Genomic DNA, 20,247 nt, shown 5'->3' on the forward strand with positions numbered 1-20,247 from the left:
TGTTTGGACTAGACCTCATACTTGTTAGGAGCAAATGTAAAAGTCTGTAAGATACTTTTGTTAACTTTCATTGTCACAGCTTTTATCTTATCTGATCTTAAAAATCTCAAATTTTCTTACTAGTGCTTCAGCATTTGATAGTCATAAATCTGTCTAAGTAAACACACTGATTTATCTTCCTCTCTGAAGTAAAAATGGCAATGGAATTGACAATGCTTACAGAATAAAATCGTTTAAGTATTTTTAACTTTTATCAACATCTCTTCTTCAAAGATTAACTTCTGGATTGAACAGACAACAAATCCACCCCCCAGTAATTTAAGCAGCAAGGAAATTATTGGGCAGTACTAGAAAGCTTACAAAATCTTTTAATGAGCAAGAGGAACAAGTTCACACTTGAGTGTTAGGAACAACTCCCAGAATCAAACACTGAACTAGGAGAGATATTGCTTTTTCCACCAATTCTATCCCATGCTGTCTATGTAGCAATAAGAAAACTACTGCATCCACTGTAGTGTCTAGAGTGAAAGTACTATCTGTACTTTCACCTAGGTCAACAAAATAGATTCTCTAAGCCATAATGTGTCTCACTGACTTTTCATCTGAATCCAAATCTAACATGTTTGCATTTAATAGACAGTTCCTAAACTATATGTCCTATATGTCAGTGCTCTGGTAGAAAGGAAAGCTGAGAAACATATTACCTTGTTTTGGTTTTGTTTTGAATGTACGTATGATTGGAGTTACAATACAAGAAACCATTAACATTTGGAAATTACTGTGTTCAAAATATTTTAGACTACTACAAATAAGAGGCATACTCTTAATTTTGTAGCCCCTTAGCTAGAAAAAGTAACCATATATTTCAACACATGTTCCATTGTTAAATGTTTCTATACAACGAGACAAAAATATCATACTCTTTCTAAAATGAATACAAATTGGATCTGGGGCTATGGTGACATCTAAGAGAAGTGCCTAGGGCAGAAAATTTAAGGATGCATACATTCTCGGGTGTAAAAATGAGCCTTGCCACAATATTCTATTACCTATGAAATTTCAGAACTTACCACAAGTAATACAGTCTATATTGTAGAAGAAAGGGACAAAATTAACAAGAGAATAAGTTCAAATGTAAATATAATCATGGAAAAGCAAAAGTAAAAGTGTACAGCTATTATAGTTTTTGTCTCTGGATTTGGTCCTAAGAAAACACTTGGCTGTATAATATCTTTTCTCATCTACCCATCCCATGCTTCTCTGAACTCAACTTACATTTCAGTCATGGTGAGCAAAGACGATAAATACACTTTCAGAATAAGCATCTATTCCAATGAGGACAAGTTGCTCTCTCCTCAGTGATGATAGGTGTCAGGTACTCTATTAGGAAATTAGACCACACTATACTTTTTGGCAAGTTTTTCCCTCTACAAAACTAAAAGTCAGATCAACTGTGGTGAAAGAAAGGTTAGGTAATCAAGCCCTCACATAAACTTTGCATCTGGCATTAAGTTAACATTTTTTGTGAGCCATCAGGAAAGCTAGGAAAAGCTAGGATAAATCTGATATATTTTCCAATTATGTTTTTTAATTTTTAATTTATTTTCTCATTGCACACATCTGCTCAGATCTTTATAGACAGGTTTTAGGGATGCAATAAACAACCAACTATCACCAGAGAGCCTTGAGGGTAAATCCACTCTGCTTGCCACTTTTGACCCACTGCCCAACCTAACAAGCATAACATTTTGTATCTGGTTGCTATGTGCTTCTACCTGGTCTTTCCCCATATGTGGATGCCCATTTCAATGGCAGAATTTCCCATTTTCATGCCCAGTTTACTGAAGACATTCAGCACAGAGCTTTTCTGGGTTATTGTTGCTTTCCTCACCAATGCAGTTTTCTTGACTTGGTGAAGGGAATGTTCTCTGGTACCTCACCAGAGATATAATTAAAGAACAGTGAATGGTCCACACATGCTATTTTTTTTAACCTACACATACATCGGCATTTGGATTATTTTGTTATGTAATTCAACATAATTTATAGCAGCTCAAGTTATTTTAGAATAAGTTAACAATGAGTGCCAGTTTCAGTCTACCAATTTAACAAACCAGGCCTACCATTCCCATCTGTTCCAGGTAGTATGTTTAATTCAGATTCTCTGGATAAATGCATACATCTAGCATAAGTTTTCCATCACACATCTATTTTAATTCAGCACCTCATAGAACCAGAATCTATTTTCTCTTCCATCTGTTTATAGCTACAGAAGAAATGTGATTTTTTTTCAGGCAGTCCTAGAGATTTTTTTTTAAACCTGCTTTGATACAAGAATCAAAAATTGTAAGGTTGAAATTTTCTTTAAGATTTCCATAGCATGGGACTTCCCTGGCCGTCCACTGGCTAAGACTCCATGCTTCCACTGCAGGGGGCGCAGATTTGATCTCTTGTTGGAGAACTGAGGTCCTTCATGCCTCATGGTGCAGACAAAAAGAATTTCCATAGCAGTTATAAGTAATCAACCAGCTCATCCATTCCCATAAACTTCCTAATCATAATCATAATCTATAACAGAAAATGTTCATTCTACTAAGTGAATTGCCTTGCCTTCTATAGGCACAGTCGTGTAGTTGATCCTTTATCTGTGAAAACTTAAAACAGTTGAAAATTTAAGAAATGCCTTAGCTTCTGTGTGGTTAGTTAATGTCTGAGGGATTTATAACAGAATTTTTCTGTCCTAAACATGCTTAGGGGGCTGTTGTTACCTACTCTAATCAAGAACTCTGCTTTTTCTAATGTCACTCATGCAGTTATCCTATTCCATATTCACATTGCTTCCTTCTGAAATAAAATCTCATACCGATGTGTATAAGTATCAGAGTTTGTTCAGAAAACTTTGAATAGTAACGGGAGGCAAATGCTCACTCTGACTTCCATCCACACGGTAAATGATTAATACTTATACAATTGTATACTTTCACAAAAAAGAGTTACACATATAGTTGCTTCCATTTACTGTGGCAAGTTAAATAAAAATAACCTAAAATTTCTATGTTCAGGAAAGGAAACAGAGGGTTGACCTCCTTGTCACAACACAGTTAACAGCCTTTACTAAATGTCGGCTCTAGAGACATGGCACATGACAGCATAGCACTGAGTAATTTGTATAAAACTTGAGATAAATAAAATATTGAGACTGTGTGTGTGTGTGTGTGTGTGTGTGTGTGTGTGTGTGTGTATACCCTGCATATATATTTCATTTCAGTGTCTGGCATCCTACTATGGTCAAAGTTTCAGATTTCTAAATTGAGAGAATAAAAGAGTTTGGAGCTCTTTTCAACATTTCCTTTAATGTAAGTTTAATGTTAAATGAAAATTGTCTCTGTGTAATATCATAAATTGTATTAGTTTGCTGGGACTGCCATAACAAAATACCACAAACTGGATGGCTTAAACAACAAAAATGTATCCCCTCACAGTTCTGGAGGCTAGAAGTCAAATACCAAGGTGTTGGCAGGTTTAGTTTCTCTTGAGGCCTCTCTCCTTGCCTCACAGATGCTTGTTGCTTGCCTCCTTGCTGTGTTCTCTGTGCTGTGCTTGTGCATCACTGGCATCGCTTTTCTTTTTTTTTTTAATTTTTATTTTCTTTTACTTTTTAACATCTTTATTGAAGTATAATTGCTTTACAATGTAATGTTAGTTTCTGCTGTATAACAAAGTGAATCAGCTATATGTATACATATATCCCCATATCCCCTCCCTCTTGAGTCTCCCTCCCACCCTTCCTATGGTGTCTCTTTTCTTATAAAGACACCAGTCATATTGAATTAGGGCTTCTCCCTTATTACCTAATTTAACCTAATTACCTCTTTGAAAGCCCTATCTCTAAATACAGACATATTCTGAGGCACTGGGGGTTAGGACTTCAATATATGAATTTCAAAGAGACACAATTCAGTCCATAACACTGATGATCTGGCACTGCATGCCTGGGAACCTGGAAGTAAGCGGATTGGCTTTAATCATTTTCTTTATAGACAGAAAATGGGTGATTCTTCTGGAAGCTTTTCTGGAAAAGCTCTTAAAAGTGGCCTGAACCAACCAGTAGGTGTTTTTTTTAGGTCATTCTATTTTCTTCCTTTATCAGATATGAATATAGATATAATGCCTGGAGTTGTGGGGGCCATCTTGCATTCAAGATCAAGACAATTCTTTCAGGTTGGAACCACAAACTAAGAATGAGCAATATATTGCTTAGGGCATTGCACATCAGTTCCAGGTTACCTACCCTTGGATTTATTTAAGACAAAGAAAAAATAAATAAATCCATATTTTTTAAACCAATTATTTTTCCTTTGATTCATTTATAAAATTTCAGGTTAATATACAAATGTTAGTTGTTTAAGCAACTTAAATATATTATCATTGTTAATTGCAAAATAGTATATCATATGGTTCTCTATGTGAACAAGATATAGGTTTAAATTGAACAGTAAATGTTGAATTGTATCTCTAGCTCACTTTTATAATTCAGTTTTATCATCAGGTGTTGAAGTATTATTAGAAGATAAATATTAAAATACTAATGAAACAATTTTTCTTATGAAGTGTTAAAAAAAGAATAGTATGCTCTTATCTGTAGCTATGAACTCCAATGAAAATCAGCCAAGCAAAGAACAAATCAAGTTTGAAGTGGAACTACTTTAATTATCTTATTCCTAGGGAAAATTAAAATAATTTGCACTTGTGCATTTGATCACTAAATAAGCTCTGCAATTGCCACTTGAAAATTTGTATATTAAAATAAAAAGAATGGTTAAAATGAGTTCATATTAATGAAAGACCAATATGTAATTCAATTGAAGATGATCAGTTCTATATTTTAGGAGTTTAGAGACTGAAGCAGATTTTAATAAGTAGTTGACTTTAGTTATTATCCAAGACATGTAGAACGTTGAACTACTGAAATGAACATCGATACTAAACACAGAAAAAAAGCTTTGTTTTGCTATGGACATTACAAAATTTGAGAAATTTTCAATGATGACAAATATACACTTTAAATATGGTCTTGTTTTTTTACAATTGGTTGGAAATATTCCTTTCATTTTTCAAACATGTATTGAGCACTAATTATATGTCAGATGCTTTTTTAGGCACTGGTGATATAGCAATAAACAAATCATAATAAAATCTCTGTTCTTGTTGGCTTGTATTTAAAACAGACAGAAAATGAGACATATAATAAGCAAAATAAGGTCAGTTACATAATATATCATAATATGATAAAGAATGCAGAGGTAAATAAAACAAGGAAGAGGAATGAGGATTGCCACATTAAATAAATTAGCCAGAGAAGTCTTTAGAGAAAAGATGAAATTTGCCCAAAGAAGTGCAGTTGACAAGGTACACCCTCCCACCTTAAGCAACAAATAAAACTACAAACGTGTTTCCCTTATTACACAACACACAAAGTAATGATCCCTGAGAGAAGGGAACAAATGAACAATGTAAGCACTAACTTTTCTCTAGGCTACAGGCTGCAGTGACTGAAATTATTTACCCTGGTATCATTAGTGTTTGGATACTTTCAAATTTTCAGATTTTGGCTCAAATTTCACCTTCTCAGTGACATCTTCCTTGAACTTTACCTCCTGATCATCTTATGGCATTACATGTTATTCATAGCACTTGTAATGATTTGAAATTATCTTGTTCATTTTTTGATTAAATGCTTATTGCATGTATCTATCCAAAAGATCGTAATATTTATGAAAGCATGAGCATTTATGAGGCAACATGTCTGGTAATTTATCAGTTTCCTCAATGCCCAGAAAATTCACTGGCATAAAATAAATACTTAATAACTATATGTTGAATGACAATGCAAATAATACATGTAAATGGTACAAACTCACTAATAAAAAGAGATGTTAAAAAAGAGAAACCCTATAGTAGCTGTTCTAGTTAATATTTATGAGCTCATTTAATCCTTACATCAAGCCAGTGAGTTAGGGAACATTTTCATTCTCACTTTACATATAAGGAAACTGAAAAATAACTAGTTTGAATATGTTAGCCAATGTTACATGTAAGTGTCAAAACCAATCTGGCTTGAACGTTAATTTAAATCTCAAGTTCTTAACCATTGTGTAGTACTATTTACTTACTATGTGTTATAAATTTACTACATTGAAAAAGTATCACGAGAAATTTGAGAGTACAATGAGGCATAATGACATATTAAACAAAATTAAAGAAAAAACAGGAATAAAAACGTTATGACAAGACATCATCAAATTGAGGGCCAATAACTGAAAATGATGAAACATGAATGCTTTCATTATGATAAAAATATAACCACAAATATTAAACAGACAACTATATATCAAATATTATACAATAAAGATGTATAATTTATAAAATCGAACATGATATGGTTAAAGGAGGAGCAAGCTGAAATACAAGGTCTTTTCATTTCAAATTAAAGAACATTAAAAAATAAATACTAATATGTAGCCACAACTGCCAAACACTGTGCTGGGTTCTAAGTATTCAAATAAGAATAAAGTACAATTTGTGACTTTTAAAGATTTACAGAGAGATTAACTTCTCTACTTTCTATTATTGCAAGGCTCTTAGATATTGAAAATATATGATGTTATATTTGAGAGAATATCAGATATCTATCCATGCCTGATTAGGTAAGATTGCTAAGAGTTTGAAATGACTAATTTGTAATGATGATGTTTGTATCTGCAAACCCTCCTACTCTTGAGGGGAAAGAGTCAGCATGTTATAGCCGGCTGGTGGTATGTTTGTACACTCTATGTAAGGAGGTGTATACTTGCATATGAAGATAAATGACATCACATTGTGAAGATGAAATTTTAAAGGGGGAGTTATTGAGGTAGCTTGAAATCATTGCCAATAGCAACATTATTTAAGCTAGGCTTCTCAGTGTTAAATCACAAGTCAATTTTCACTTATTTGGCTTTGGCAGGTGCAGTAGCTTGTTGCTTCAAAAATGTGATAAGATCTTGAGGAACTTCTTCCCCAAATTTTTAGTTATAGAGTTAACTTTTCAGAGGATTTAAATATACCAACAATTAGAGGAAATATTTTGAATGCCTCAGGAGTTCTTCTCAAGACTGAATTGTTAATGGAAGATTTATGTACACACTTACACAAAGGTGGTAACCATAGTAGGACCATAATTATCCTTATACTGAAAAATTATATCAACAGCAACCCATTACTTCCCCGCTAGGAAAGGAAGCTCTCTCTGGTCTCTTTAAGAATGATATTCTGTTATAGCCACATTGGGAAATGTTAGCACATGAAGCATCCCTACAATAATAGAAAGATACCAGTAGTTTTAATATTATGTTTCCACTCTCCTTCCTAAAAGTCTTCAAAATAAAAAAAAATAAGTAAAGGACTGTTTTGCATTATCAGTCTGGCAATAAAGAACAACAGGGAAATTCTAGGGGCATTATTCCAGCAATTATTTGGAACTGACTTGGAAAGCCTATTGCTTTATAATTAGATTGACTTGCCCTGTGTGACTTTTGGTACTAGAGTGGGTGAAAATGAAGCTCTTTGGCTGGTAATGATTGTTCAGACCAGGTTGTATTAAAAGAGCAGAATAAGGGACATATTTTAGGATAGAGATATTTTGTGAATTTTTAAACAGAATAAAGAAGGAGATTCATCTTGGATCTCTTTTTTGAGTTATGGCATATTCTGATGCCTTTCTATAATCTTCAATTTTTATTTTCAAATCAAAGGTAAAATATAGGACTCATTTCTAAAAAAAACTACTACCTTGTCCCAAGGTACCACATACAAAATTTTTCACATGCTATCCAAAAGAATTATCTCCAAAGTTCCCCATAAAAATGTTTATATTATTATCACAACTTTCAATGAGGAGAGAGAGATACATATAGGATAGGCAAATTGCTTCACTATTACAGTAACAGTGCCAAAGTCAATATTTCATTCTAAGTTTTACTGACATCAGGTCCATATGGTTTTAATTTTATTTTTAATATCATTGTACTTCCCACCATGCACACAAATGTAAAAATTGAGTTCCCTGCAAAACTCTAGAAAATAAAAACTTTACAATATTAAAATAATTTCTAAGTATACAACCACATATACTTGGTTTAGTTATTATCACCTATTGTAACTTAGACAATATTTAAAAAACTCAAAGAGTCAAAGATTAGTCTAGGCAAGGCATTACAGTAATTATAATTTAAAGACTATGATTTTAACCACAGTAGGTGTGTCACCTTTTTTATCCCTAGTGATTTCCTTGTAGTTAATAATCTCATGAGGGAAAGTTTCTAGAGGTGCTGTCACAGATTGTCTAATGTTAAACCAAGCTTGCCTTTGAAACCTTGGCTTCAAGCTTTCAGTCAATGCTTTTATTTGGACTTGACTCCTGAATCATCAAGGAAGCTCTTGAAAGTGGAATTTTCTCAGGAGCCTAAGTTAATTCTCAAAATGTTGTTATAAATATATGGAATAAAATAATTTGTAAATTGATAACTTATTTAAACCAGAAATATTTCAGCTTGAGCCACTTATCAATATTTTAAAGAACACACTAAGAAGATTATGAGGACAATTATTAAAATTAAACACGATTTTTAAAATTTTTATTTATTTATTTACTTATTTTTGGCCTGCGTTGGGTCTTCATTGCTGCGTGCGGGCTTTCTCCAGTTGCAGCAAGCGGGGGCTACTCTTAGTTGTGGTACGAAGGCTTCTCATTGTGGTGGCTTCTCTTGTTGCTGAGCACAGGCTCTAGGCTCGCGGACTCCAGTAGTTGTGGCAAGTGGTCTTAGTAGTTGTGGCTTGTGGGCTCTAGAGCGCAGGTTCAATAGTTGTGGTGTGCAGGATTATTTGTTCCATGGCATGTGGGTTCTTCCTGGACCAGGGCTCAATCCCATGTCCCCTGCATTGGCAGGTGAATTCTTAACCACTGCACCATCAGGGAAGTCCCAAACATGATATTTTAAACTAAATTCATTTAAATAAATATAATTGATAATTTAATAAATAAACATTTTATCATTTTGCTAAGTAAAACATAAATATTATTTAATAATGTTCAATTAATTTTAAAAATAGCAATATAGGGGATTTTGGTTTTATCTTTGACATTTAAAGAGCTTAGAGTATTAAAATAAAAAAGGAGGCTGTTAGATTGAGTGGCTCAAATGCCCTGGTAACCTACATAAGCAAACTAAAACCTGAGCTGGAGTCAATGCATTTGAATGAGAAAATGAGACTTAAGAACAACCAATCAAATAATTTCCTTGCTTTGCTCCCACATCTTCTCTATAAAAACCTCTCCCCTAGCTTCTGTTGGTGGAGTACTTCTATCCACTTTAGGTTTGGAGCTGCCAGATCAAATCCATGTATGCTCAAATAAACTCTTGAAAATTTGAAGGTTCCTCAGTTTATCTTTTAACAGAAGTCAATATCTCATTCTTAAAACACATACAGAGAAAAATAAACAAACTGAAATCAATGACTTCTTGGACTCATCAGAGAACAGATGATGAACCTGCTGAAGGACATCTTGGTTGCTTCCAACATTGGGCAATTATGAATAAAGCTGCTATAAACATCTGTGTGCAGGGTTTTGCATGGACATACATTTTCAACTCCTTGGGGTAAATACCAAGGAGCTCCGTTGCTAGATTTTGTAGTAAGAGTATCTTTAAGTTTGTAAGAAGCCACCAAACTGTCTTCAGAGTGGATGTACCATTTTGCCTTCCCAACAGCTATGAATATGACTTCCTGTTGTTTCATGTCCTTGCCAGCATTTGGAGTTGGCAGTGTTCCAGATTTTGGCCATTTTAATAGGTGTATAGTAGTATCCTATTGTTTTAATTTACATTTTCCTGATGACACATGTTGTTGAGCATCTTTTAAAATGCTTAATGGCATCTGTGTATCTTATTTATTGAGTTGACATCTGTATATCTTATTTGTTGAGGTGAATGTTAAGGTCTTTGGCCTTTTAAAATCATGCTATTGTTTTCTTATAGGTGAGTTTTAAGAGTTCTTTGTATATGATGGATAACAATCCTTTGTCAGGTGTGTCCTTTGAAAATATTTCCTCCCAGTTTGTGGCTTCTCTTCTCATTTTCTTGGTGTTGTCTCTAGTAGAGTAAAAGTTTTTAATATTAATAAATTCCAGCTTATCAACCAGTTCTTCCATGGATCAAGGTGTCTTTGGTGTTGTATCAAAAAAGATATCACAATACCCAAGGTCATCTAGGATTTCTCTCATGTTATATTCTAAAATTTTTACAGTTTTGCATCTTACATTTAGGTTTATGATCTATTTTGAATTAATTTTTTGTGAAGGATTATGGTATATATCTAGGTTCAATACTTTGCATGTGGATGTCAAGTTGTTGCCACTCCTTTTGTTAGAAGGATTATTTATATCCACTGTTTTGTCTTTGTTTCTTTGTCAAGATCAGTTGAATATATTTATGGGGTCTATTTCTGGGCTCTCTATTCTGTTCCATCAATTTTTTTGTCTATTCTTTTGTCATTACCACACTTTTTTTGATAACTGTAAGTTTATAATCAGCCTTGAATTGGGGTGACATCAGTCATCCAACTATGTTCTTCTTCAAGATTGTGTTGGCTATTCTGGGTCTTTTGTCTCTCCATATAAACTTTAGAATCAGTTTGTCAATATTCATAAGGAATTTGCTGGGATTTTGATTGGGATTGCATTGAATCTATAGATCAATTTTAGAAGAACTGATATCTTGACAATATTGTGTTTTCTTATCCATTAACATGGAATATCTCTCCATTTATTTAGTTCTTTTATTTCTTTCATCAGAGATTTGTAGTTTTCCTCATATCAGCTTATATATATCTTGTTATATTTGTACCTGAGTATTTCATTTTGGGGGAGCTAATGGAAATGATATTTAATTTTTAATTCCAAATTCCAATTACTTTTTTCTGGTATAGAGGAAAGCAATTAACTTTGTATATTAATCTTGTATACTGCAACATTGCTATAATCACTCATTAGTTCCAGGAGTTTTTTTGTGGACACTTCAGATTTTCTACATAGATGATCCTGTCATCTGCAAAGACAAGTTTTTTACTTTCTTCCTAATCTGTATACCTTTTATTTCCTTTACTTGCCTTATTGCATTGACAAAGGCTTCCACTATGACATTGAAACAGAGTTGTCATAGGGGACATCCTTGCATTGTACCTGATATTAGTAGGAAAGCTTTTCTTATAATGTCTTTGTCTGACTTTTTTACTAGGATAATGTTGGCTTCATTGAATGAGTTAGGAAGTATCTCCTCTGCTTCTATCCTCTGAAAGAGATTGTAGAGGATTGGCATAAATCCTTTATTAAATGTTTGATAGAATTCACTGGCAAAATCATCTGCTCCTGGTGATTTTTGTTTTGGAAGGTTATTAACTATGGATTTAATTTCTTTAAAAGATATAGGCCTATTCAGATTATCTGTTTCTTCTTGTGTGAGTTTTTGTAGACTGTGTCTTTTATGGCTCATTTTATCTAGGTTATCAAATTTGTGGGCATAGAGTTGTTTATATTTTTCCTTTATTATTCTTTTAATTGCCATGGGATCTGTAATGATAACTCATCTTCATTTCTGATATTAGTGATTTGAGTCCTCTCTTGTTTTTGTCTTAACTAGCCTGGCTAGAGGCTTATTGATTTATTGGTCCTTTCAAAAATAGGCTTTTGGTTTTGTTGAATTTCTCTGTTGATGTTCTGTTTTCTATTATAACTGAATTCTCTTTTTTCTGCTTACCTTCAAATAATTTTTTTTTCTCTTCTAGCTATTCTCTTCTTTCCTAAAGTGGAAACTCAGATTATTGATTTAAATATTTCTTCTTTTCTAATATGTATATTCAATGCTATAAATTTCCCATTAAGCCCTGCTTTTTTGCATTTTATTTAGTTCAAAATATTTTTAAATTTCTGTTGAGATTTCTTCTTTGATTTATGTGTTATTTAAAAGTATGTTGTTTAGTTTCCACTTATTTTGGAATTTTTCAGTTATCTTTGTTATGGGTTTCAAGCTTAATACAGTTGTGGTCTGAGAACAGACATTATATGATTTATACTCTTTTAAATGTATTAAGATGTGTTTTATGACCCAGAATGTGGTCTGTCTTGGTAAATGTTCCATAGGAGTTTGAGAAAAATGTGTATTCTGCTGTCGTTGGATGAAGTTGTTTACAGATGTCTGTTATATCCAGTTGATTAATGGTGTTGGTTGTTTAGTTTGACTATATTCTTTCTGATTTTCTGCCTGCTGGGTCTGTCCATTTCTGAGAGAAGGCAGTTGAAGCTTCCAGAAGTGATGGTGGATTTATCTATTTCTCCTTTCAGTTCTCTCAGTATTTGCCTGACATTGTTTGATGTTCTGCTGTTAGTTGTACACACTTTAAGAATTGTCTTGTCTTCTTGGAGAATTGACCCCTTTAATATTATGCATATTTAGCCCTTGAGCAACATATAGCTGGGGCACCAACCCCCTTGCAGTAAAAAATCCGTGTGTACCTTTAGAGTTGGCCCTCCATATCTTCAGTTCTGCATCTATGGATTCAACAAACCATGGATCGTATAGTGCTATATTACATATTTATTGAAAATAAATCTCTGTATGTGAACTCACACAGTTCAAACCCATTTTGTTAAAGAGGCAAGTGTAATGCCATTTTTATCCCTGATAATTTTCCTTACTTTGAAGTGTGCTTTGTCTAAATTAATATAGCTACTTTGGCTTTTTAAAGTTAATGTTAGCATGTTATAATTATCTCCATCAGTTTTATATTTTCTCCCATCTATTGAGATATAACTGACATATTATATGTGTAAGTTTAAGGTGTAAAATGTGATGATTTTATAAATGTATAAATTACAAAATGATTACCACAATAAGGTTGGTTAAATGTCCATCACCTCATGTAATTCCTTTTTTTTGGAGTGAGAATATTTAATATCTAGTTTCTTTGCAAATTTCAATCCCCAGAACTTATTACTTTTTTAATTGAAAGTTTAACCCTTTGGCCTACATCTTCCCATTTCCCCAATATCCCGACCCCTGGCAACCACCATTCTACTCTCTCTTTCTATAAATTAGGCTTTTTAGGATTCCACATATGAATGAGATTGGACAGTATTTGTCTTTGTCTGGCTTAGCATAATGCTCTCATGGTCCATTCATCTTGTCACAAATGGAAGGATATCATTCTTTTTATGGCTGAATGATATTTCATGTATAATATATATTTTTCTTTGTCCATTCATCTTTCTTTTTAATTAATTAATTAATTTATTTGTCTGTGCCGAGTCTTAGTTGCGGCATGCAAGATCTTTAGTTGTGGCATGACAACTCTTAGTTGCGATCTGTGGGATCTAGTTCCCCAACCAGGGATTTAACCCAGGCCCCCTACTTTGGGAGGGTGGGGTCTTAGCCACTGGACCACAAGGAAAGTCCGTCCATTCATCTTTCAGTGGACACAGGTTATTTGCATATCTTGGCTATTTTGAATAATGCTGAAATTAACATGAGAATATTGATACGACTTTGAAATTGTGAATCAATTCCTTGGGAGAAATAGCCTGAAGTGGGAATGCTGAATCTTCAGGAAACTCCATGCTTTCTATAGTTTTCCATAGTTGCTATACCAATGCACATTCTCATTAGCACTCCACAAGGGCTCTCTTTCCTCCACATTCTCACCAACACTCGTTAGCTTTTTTTTCTTTTTGATAATAGTCTTTCTAAAAGGTATGAGGTAATATCTCATTGTAGTGTCCATTTCCACTTCCCAGATTAATAATGTTGAGCATCTTTTTGTATTTGTGTTGGTCATTGTATGTCTTCTTTGGAGAAATATCTACTAAAGTCCCCTGACCAGTTTTTACTCATCAAATTATTTGCTTTTTGCTATATAGGGAACTCATAAAACAGTGGTTAAAAAATCATATATTCCATCCATTTACTTTTAATCTATATACGTCTATATATTTATAGTGAGTTTCCTTTAGACAACATATAGTTGTTTTTTTTTGATCCACTCTGACAATCTCTGTCTTTTAATTGGTGCATTTAGATTATTGTCATTCAAAGTGATTATTGATATATTTGGTTTTAATATCTATCATATCTGCTACTGTTTTCAATTTGTTCCCTTTGTTCTTTGTTCGTATTTCTGTCTTCCATTATTTTTCTGCCTTCTGTAGTTTTTTTTTTAACATCTTTATTGGAAGATACATGCTTTACATTGCTGTGTTAGTTTCTGCTGTATAATAAAGTGAATCAGCTATACGTATATATACATCCCCATATCCCCTCCCTCTTGCATCTCCCTCCCACCCTCTTTATACCACCCCTCTAGGTGGTCACAAAGCACCAAGCTGATCTCCCTGTGCTACGCAGCTGCTTCCCACTAGCTATTTATTTTACATTTGGTAGTGTATATATGTCAGTGCCACTCTCTCACTTCATCCCAGCTTACCATTCCCCACCCCTATATCCTGAATTCCATTCCCTATGTCTGCATCTTTATTCCTGTCCTGTCCCTAGGTTCTTCAGAACCATATATATCTTTTTAGATTCCATATATATGTGTTAGCATACAGTATTTTATTTCTCTTTCTGACTTAACTTCACTCTGTATGACTGATTCTAGGTCTATCCACCTCACTACAAAAAACTCCATTTCTTTATAAGGCTGAGTAATATTCCATTGTATATATGTGTCATATCTTCTTTATCCATTCATCTGTCAGTGGATACTTAGGTTGCTTCCTGGCTATTGTAAATAGTGCTGTAATGAATATTGTGGTACATGACTCTTTTTCAATTATGTTTTTTTTCAGGTTATATGCCCAGTAGTGGGACTGATGGGTCATATGGTAGTTCTATATTTAGTTTTTTAAGGAATCTCCATGCTATTCTCCATAGAGACTGTATCAATTTACATTCCCACCAACAGTGCAAGAGGGTTCCCTTTTCTCCACACCCTCTCCAGCATTTATTGCTTGTAGATTTTTTGACGATGGCCATTCTGACTGCTGTGAGGTGATACCTCGTAGTTATGATTTGCATTTCTCTAATGATTAGTGATGTTGAGCATCTTTTCATGTGTTTGTTGCCCATCTGTATATCTTCTTTGGAGAAATGTCCATATAGGTCTTCTACCCAGGTTTATATTGGGTTGTTTGTTCTTTTTGATATTGAGCTGGATGAGGTGCTTCTATATTTGGGTGATTAATCCTTTGACAGTTGCTTCATTTGCAAATATTTTCTCCCATTTTGAGGGTTGTCTTTTTGTCTTGTTTGTGGTTTCCTTTGTTGTGTAAAAGATTTTAAGTTTCATTAGGTCCCATTTGTTTATTTTTGTTTTTATTTCCATTTCTCTAGGAGGTCGGTCAAAAAGGATCTTGCTGTGAATTATGTCATAGAGTGTTCTGCCTATGTTTTCCTTTAAGAGTTTTACACTGTCTGGACTTATTTAGGTTCTTAATCCATTTTGAGTTTATTTTTGTGTATGGTGTTAGAGAGTATTCTAATTTCATTCTTTTACATGTAGCTGTCCAGTTTTCCCAGCACCACTTACTGAAGAGGCTGTCTTTTCTCCATTTTATATTCTTGCCTCTTTTTCAAGATAAAGTGACCATATGTGCACGGGTTTATCCCTGGGCTTTCTTTCCTGTTCCATTGATATATATTTCTGTTTTTGTACCAGTACAATACTGTCTTGATTACTGTAGCTTTGTAGTATAGTCTGAAGTCCGGGAGCCTGATTCCTACAGCTCCATTTTTCTTTCTCAAGATTGCTTTGGCTATTTGGGTTTTTTTTGTGTGTGTTTTCATACAAATTATGAAATTTTTTGTTCTAGTTCTGTGAAATATGTCATTGGTAATTTGACAGTGATTGCATTGACTCTGTAGATTGCTTTGGGTAGTATAGTCATTTTCACAATGTTGATTCTTCCAATCTAAGAACATGGTATACCTCTCCGTCTGTTTGTAGTATCTGTAATTTCTTTCATCAGTGTCTTATAGTTTTCTGCATACAGGTCTTTTGCCTCCTTAAGTAGGTTTATTCCTAGGTATTTTGTTCTTTTTGTTGCAATGGTAAATGGGAGTGTTTCCTTAACTTCTCTTTCAGATTTTTCATCATTATTGTATAGGAATGCAAGAACTTTCTGTGCATTAACTGTGTATCCTGCTACTTTAACAAATTCATTGATTAGCTCTTGTAGTTTTCTGGTAGGATCTTTAGGATTCTCTATGTGTAGCATCATGTCATCTGCAAACAGTGACATTTTTACTTCTTTTCCGATTTGGATTCCTTTTATTTGTTTTTCTTCTCTGACTGCTGCAGCTAAACCATCCAAATCTATGTTGAATAATAGTGGTGAGAGTGGGGAACCTTGTCTTTTTCCTGATCTTAGAGGAAACGCTTTCAGTTTTTCACCATTGAGAATGATGTTGGCTATGCTTTTGGCATATATGGCCTTTATTATGTTGAGGTAAGTTGCCTCTATGCCTACTTTCTGGAGAGTTTTTATCATAAATGCGTATTTTATTTTGTCAAAAACTTTTTCTGCATCTATTGAGATTATCATATGGTTTTTATCCTTCAGTCTGTTAATATGGTGTATCACATTTATTTGTGTATATTGAAGAATCCTTGCATTCCTGGGATAAACCTCACTTGATTATGGTGTATGATCATTTTAATGTGCTGTTGAATTCTGTTTGCTAGTATTTTGTTGAGGATTTTCACCACTATGTTCATCAATGATATTGGCCTGTAGTTTTCTTTTTTTGTGACATCTTTGTCTGGTTTTGATATCAGGGTGATGTTAGCTTGGTAGTATGAGTGTAGGAGTGTTCCTTCCTCTGCTGTATTTTGGAAGAGTGTGAGAAGGATAGGTGTTAGCTCTTCTCTAAGTGTTTGATAGATTTCGCCTGTGAAGCCATCTGGTCCTGGGCTTTTGTTGGAAGATTTTTTTTTTTTTTTTTTGCGGTATGCAGGTCTCTCACTGTTGTGGCCTATCCCTTTGCGGAGCACAGGCTCCGGACGCGCAGGCTCAGTGGCCATGGCTCACGGGCCTAACCACTCCGCGGCAGGTGGGATCTTCCCAGACCGGGGCATGAACCCGTGTCCCCTGAATCGGCAGGCAGACTCTCAACCACTGCGCCACCAGGGAAGCCCTGTTGGAAGATTTTTAATCTCAGTTTCAATTTCAGTGCTTGTGATTGGTCTGTTTATATTTTCTATTTCTTCCTGGTTCAGTCTCAGAAGGTTGTGCTTTTCTAAGCATTTGTCCATTTCTTCCAGGTTGTCCAAGTTTATTGGCATATAGTTGCTTGTAGTAATCTCTCATGATCCTTTTTATTTCTGCAGTGTCAGTTATTATTTCCCTTTTTCATTTCTAATTCTGTTGATTTAAATATTCTAACTTTTTTTCTTGATGCATCTGGCTCTTGGTTTATCTATTTTGTTTATCTTCTCAAAGAAACAGCTTTTAGTTTTATTGATTTTTGCTATTGTTTCCTTCATTTCTTTTTCATTTATTTCTGATCTGATCTTTATGATTACTTTCCTTCTGCTAACTTTGGGGTTTTTTGTTCTTCTTTCTCTAATTGTTTTAGGTGTAAGGTTGGGTTGTTTATTTGAGATTTTTCTTGTTGCTTGAGGTAGGATTGTGTTGCTATAAACTTCCCAGTTAGAAATGCTTTTGCTGCATCCCATAGGTTTTGGACCATAGTGTTTTCATTTTCATTTGTTTCTAGATAGTTTTTGATTTCCTTTTTGATTTCTTCAGTGATTTCTTGATTATTTTATCGTATTGTTTAGCCTCCAGTTGTTTGTACTTTTTAGTTTTTTTCCTGTAGTTGATATCTAGTCTCATAACATTGTGGTCAGAAAAGATACTTGATATGATTTCAATATTCTTAATTTTACCAAGGCTTGATTTGTGACCCAAGATATGATCTATTCTGGAGAATATTCCATGAGTACTTGAGAAGAAAGTGTATTCTGTTGTTTTTGGATGGAATATCTTATAAATATCAATCAAATCCATCTTGTTTAATGTGTCATTTGAAGCTTGTGTTCCCTTATTTATTTCCATTTTGGATGATCTGTCCATTGGTGAAAGTGAGGTGTTAAATCTCCTATTATGATTGTGTTACTGTTGATTTCCCCTTTTACTGCTGTTAGCATTTGCCTTATTTATTGAGGTGCTCCTATTTGGGGTGCATATATATTTATAACTGTTATATATTCTTCTTGGATTTATCCCTTGATCATTATGTAGTGTCCTGCTTGGTCTCTTACTTGTAATAGTCTTTATTTTAAAATCTGTTTTCTCTGATATGAGAATTGCTAGTCCAGCTTTCTTTTGGTTTCCATTTGCATGGAATATCTTTTAACGTCCCCTCACCTTCAGTCTGTATGTGTCCCTAGGTCTGAATTGGGTCTCTTGTAGACAGCATATATATGGGTCTTGTTTTTGTATCCATTCAACCAGTGTATGTCTTCTGGTTAGAGCATTTAGTCCATTTACATTTAAGGTGATTTTCTATATGTATGTTCCTATTACCATTTTCTTAATTGTTTTGGGTTTGTTTTTGTAGGTCTTTTCCTTCACTTGTGTTTCCTGTCTAGAGAAGTTCCTTTAGCATTTGTTGTAAAGCTGGTTTGGTGGTGCTGAAGTCTCTTCGCTTTTGCTTGTTTGTAACGTTTTTAATTTGTCTGTCAAATCTGAATGAGATCCTTGCTGGGTAGAGTAATCTTGGTTGTAGGTTTTTCCCTTTCATCACTTTAAATATTTCCTGCCACTGCCTTCTGGCTTCCAGAGTTTCTGCTTAAAGATCAGCTGTTAACCTTAATGGGGATTCCATTGTATGTTATTTGTTGCTTTTCCCTTGCTCCTTTTAGTATTTTTTCTTTACATTTAATTTTTGATAGTTTGATTATTATGTGTCTTATTGTGTTTCTCCTTGGATTTATCCTGTATGGGACCCGCTGCGCTTCCTGGACTTGATTATTTCCTTTCCCATATTAGGGAAGTTTTCAACTATAATCTCTTCAAATATTTCCTCATTCCCTTTCTTTTTCTCTTCTTCTTCTGGGACCCCTATAACTCAAATGTTGGTGTGTTTAACATTGTCCCAGAAGTCTCTGAGACTGTCCTCAATTCTTTTCATTCTTTTTTTCTTTACTCTGCTCTGCCTTAGTTATTTCCACTATTTTATCTTCCAGGTCACTTATCCTTTGTTCTGCTATTGGTCCCTGGTGTAGAATTTAATTCATTTATCGTGTTGTTCATTATTGTTTGTTTGCTCTTTAGTTCTTCTAGGTCCTTGTTAAACGTTTCTTCTATTTTCTCCATTCTGTTTCCAAGACTTTGGATCATCTTTACTTTCATTACTCTGAATTCTTTTTCAGGTAGACTGTCTATTTCCTCTTCATTTGTTTGTCTGGTGCGTTTTAACCTTGCTCCTTCATCTGCTGCATATTTCTCTGTCTTCTAATTTTGTTTAACTTACTGTGTTTGGGGTCTTCTTTTTGCGGGCTGCAGGTTCGTAGTTCCTGTAGTTTTTGGTGTCTGCCCCCAGTGAGTTAGGTTGGTTCAGTGTCTTTTGTAGGCTTCCAGGTGGGGGGTACTGGTGCCTGTTGGTGGGTCTGGACCTTGTTTTTCTGGTGGGCAGGGTCACATCCGGTTGTATTTTTTGGGGTGTCTGTGGACTTAGTATGATTTTAGACAACCTCTCTACTAATGTGTGGGGTTGTGTTCCTGTCATGCTAGTTGTTTGGCATGGGGCGTCCAGTACTTGAGCTTGCTGGCTCTTGGGTGGAGCTGGGTATTAATGTTGAGACGGAGATCTCTGGGAGAGCTCTTGCTGATTGATATTATGTGGGGCCGGGGTGTCTCTGGTGGTTCAATGTCCTGTACTTGGCTCTTACACCTCCAAGGTTCAGGCCTGACACCCGGACGGAGCACCAAGACCCTGTCAGGCACACGGCTCAGTAGAAAAGGATGAAAAAAAGAAAGACAGAAAAAGTAAAATAAAATAAAATTAATATGCTATAAAAATTTTAAAAATATTATTAAAATAAAAAGTAATAAAAAAAGAAGAGCGCAACCAAACCAATAACAAACCCAACAAT

Source organism: Aethalodelphis obliquidens, unplaced genomic scaffold (assembly GCF_003676395.1).
Source record: "Aethalodelphis obliquidens isolate GAN/ISIS:26980383/991018 unplaced genomic scaffold, ASM367639v1 scaffold67, whole genome shotgun sequence".
NCBI classification, from domain to species: Eukaryota; Metazoa; Chordata; class Mammalia; order Artiodactyla; family Delphinidae; genus Aethalodelphis; species Aethalodelphis obliquidens.